This window comes from Rhagoletis pomonella, unplaced genomic scaffold (assembly GCF_013731165.1).
Source record: "Rhagoletis pomonella isolate Grant_MI unplaced genomic scaffold, Rhpom_1.0 Rhpom_scaffold_00003, whole genome shotgun sequence".
NCBI lineage: Eukaryota > Metazoa > Arthropoda > Insecta > Diptera > Tephritidae > Rhagoletis > Rhagoletis pomonella.
The window spans coordinates 20,703,651-20,707,493 of NW_023458557.1; positions in this window are offsets into that span (position 1 = coordinate 20,703,651).

Sequence of the window (3,843 nt, forward strand, 5' to 3'; positions counted from 1 at the left end):
AAAAGTTTTTTGTTCATAACTTTTAAATGGTTAATAATATTATCTCCGGATTGCTATTAGGGGGGCCGAAAGGCGTCGTTTGGTACCCCTCCCGACTTTTCCGGACCTTTTTTAGGGGTAGTTACCCTACACTAGAGAATTACCGGAAAATACGATAAGGTTATTTTGTTCAGATTAAAATAAATAGTAGGGGGATCAGGGGCTGAACACCTTTCTGCGTAGGCGGCCTTCGGCCGCGCTTAGGGATTATAACCTCACAACGTAGAATTCCCCTTTCTGTGTTGCCAAAGAAAAGGGGCCGAACACCTTTCTGCGTAGGCGGCCTTCGGCCGCGCTTAGGGATTATAACCCTTACTACGTAGAATTCTTATTTCTGTGTGACCTAACTGGGGCTACCGCCCCAGTGATGTAACCTTGGGAAAGGATGAGGTAACTAGAATTCCCTTTCTGTGTGGTAAACCTGGGGCTGGAGCCCCAGTGATGTCTATTTTGGTTGGCCGTAAAGAAAAGCCAACTGCGCCTTTCTGCGTAGGCGGCCTTCGGCCGCACTTAGGGATTATAACTCTCAATACGTAGAATTCTCCTTTCTGTGTTGCCGGAAGAGGGGAATATGACCCCAAGCCCCCTCGTTCCCACGACAGTCGGGTCTACGTAACCGGAACGACCCAGATTTATATCTGGCCAAGGCCTGTCACTCCAGCAACACTCCCCAAAAAGTCTTTGGGGAATTTGTATGCTGCTACAACAACAACAACCCCAAGCCCCCTACTATTTATTTTTATCTGAACAAAAGAACCTTATCGTATTTTCCTTTTAATCGTATTTTCTTTGGTCTTGCTTTCCACTCTTGGTTTTTTTAGATATGGCAACACAGTCCTGCTGCCATTTGCACATATTCTGCATGTACTCTCATAAAATTAAATAACAATCAATTTTTGATAAAAAAGCTGTAATATACTAAAAGTATTTATTTGTTTGAACGTGCACACTCTAACCGCGCATACAGGGTGTCCCAGAAGTAACGTGCCAAACTTTAGGGGAAGGTAGGTGGGGGGGTGAGCTCACTGATAAACAAAAAATTTTCAGGTAAAAGTGTCACCGTTTTTGAAATATTTACATTTTTTCGAATAAAAAAAAAATCGTGCCTTTTCATGTGTTTTCTTTAACTGCAACTACAAACCGGGCAATACTTAGTAAATTTTTTATGAAAAATACTCTCCATACTCAAATGCAATGTAGTTAAAATATATTAAGGAACCATCATAAAATTAGGACTATTTCTGGATTTTTAACTTTTTGATATTTTCTTCCCCAACTTTGACTATCTCGGGTGAAAAAAAAATGTACGGAGCTATAACTTTACATTACATAAAAAAATTGCTCATTTAATAAAGATTTCAGAAAGGTGTCACACTTACTGTTTTGAATAAAAAAAAAAGTTATAGCCGCTTTTGTGGGTAAAGGACTGAGACACGCTAGAATGTATTTAATAGATTTACATTGAATTTGCTCTTGTTGCCGTCAAATGACATGCTAAAAGTACAAAGGTACATAATTACTTGCTTCCGACATTATTTTATGTTACTTACCGGAATTCGGACTAGAGTCTATAAAAAGGGCTATATCTATCAATATTTTGTGTGAAGGATGGGTTCACGTGAAATAAGATATACATGAGTTGTTTGAAGAAAAATTTATTCATTTATTGATAAAATATGCTTCTAAAATATGCTAAAATATGCCTTCTACTCTAATACAAGCTCGGCACCTTTTAAGAAAAGACGCTTTTAGAGATCTTAAACTCAATTGGGCTATCTCAGCAGCAGCTCCATTTATTTGTTCCCGCTCTTCGTTTTGAATTGTTTTTGAATAAATTTTGTCCTTAAGACAGCCCCAGTAGAAAAAATCTAATGGATTCAGGTCTGGCGATCGAGCGGGCCACGTGATTGGCCCGTATCGGCCAATCCATCGGCGAGGATAAGTTTCGTCTAAATGAGCTCTTACTTCACGCCCGTAGTGAGCAGGGCACCCGTCATTTTGCAGCCATAGTCTTCGCCGCAGGTTTAAGGGTACATCTTCCAAAAGAGTTGGAAGCTGTTCCGAAAGGAACTCTAAATAACTGTAGGAGTTGAGCGTTGGCGGCAGTTCCACAGGTCCCAATATCTGACAATTAAATTACCGCACCATAAATTTATTTTGTACCGGTACTGCGAACGATCTTCTCTCATTTCGTGAGGATTGTCTATCTGCCATCTGTGAAGGTTATGTAAATTAAAATAACCATCACGTTTGCATGATGATTCATCGCTCCAAATTATTTTATTAAAAAAGTTGGGGTCTGATTTATGCATTCGCAACATTTCACTGCAAAATCTAACCCTATACAGGTAATCTCTCTGGAGCCTGAACACGTTGAATATGGTAGGGATGGTATTTTAAAGCTTTGTGAACTGTAGTTTTTGGTATTCCAGTCCGTCTTTCCATCATTCTCCCTGAAGTCGATGGACCTAGTTCCACTTCCTCCAGCACAACTTTAGCATTTACCGTTGCAGGACGTCCTGTTTCGCCGCCACGCCTTCCAGGTATGCGACCTTAAAAAAGTGAAAAATGATAGTTAACATGCAAGCAAACAAGAAAGGTGTAAAAATCACTTACCTTCATATATTTCTCTATGGGTCCGGGCGAATACTTCACGACCCGGATGTCGACGATTGGGGTATCGCTCTGCATAGAGTCTTTGAGCAACTCTGGCATTACAGCAAGCTTCACCGTAAATTAGGTGAATATCCGCATATTCATGCGACGTATACTGCGTGTTCTCTGTCATAGTATTAATAACACAATGTTCGAAGGGTCCAATTTCACAAAATCCACTTTCACTAATTCCGGTAAGTAACACAAAATAATGTCAGGAGCAGGTAATAATGTACCTTTGCACTATTTAGCATGTCATTTGACGGTAACAAGAGCAAATTCAATTTAAATCTATTAAATACTTTCTAGCGTGTCTCAGTCCTTTACCCACAAAAGCGGCTATAACTTCTTTTTTTTCTATCCAAAACAGTAAGTGTGGCACCTTTCTGAAATCTTTATTAAATGAGCAATTTTTTATGTAATGTAAAGTTATAGCTCAGTACATTTTTTTTCACCCGAGATAGTCAAAGTTGGGGAAGAAAATATCAAAAAATTTAAAAACCCAGAAATAGTCCTAATTTTATAATGGTTCCTTAATATATTTTAACTACATTGCATTTGAGTATGGAGAGGCAACTATCTGGAAGTATTTTACATAAAAAATTTACTAAGTATTGCCCGGTTTTTAGTTCCAGTTTAAGAAAACACATGAAAAGGCACGATTTTTTTTAAATTCGAAAAAATGTAAATATTTCAAAAACGGTGACACTTTTACCTGAAATTTTTTTGTTTATCAGGGAGCTCACCCCCCTACCTACCTTCCCCTAAAGTTTATATATTGTTAAATATGTAGTGCCATACAAGTTGGTTAAAATTACAAACTTTAATAACAAATTCCTTAAAAGGTATAAGGTTGCGCGCTTTGAAACTTCATACAGGGAACTGTTAGACCCCCCTCTACCTCCCATATTTTCCTTAATGCTGTACTCCGGGGTTACCAATCTAAAGCCTACCCAACAACCCCTAAAAACGGTCCGGAAAAGTCGGGAGGGGTACCAAACGACGCGTTTCGGTCCCCCGATTAACAATCCGGAGGGGGAAGGCTAATATTATTAACCATTTAATCGTTATGAACACAAAACTTTTGTTAAATTTCTTTGTTTTCTATAGGCAATTACACCGACAAAGATTCACTAAATCACCTGTTCT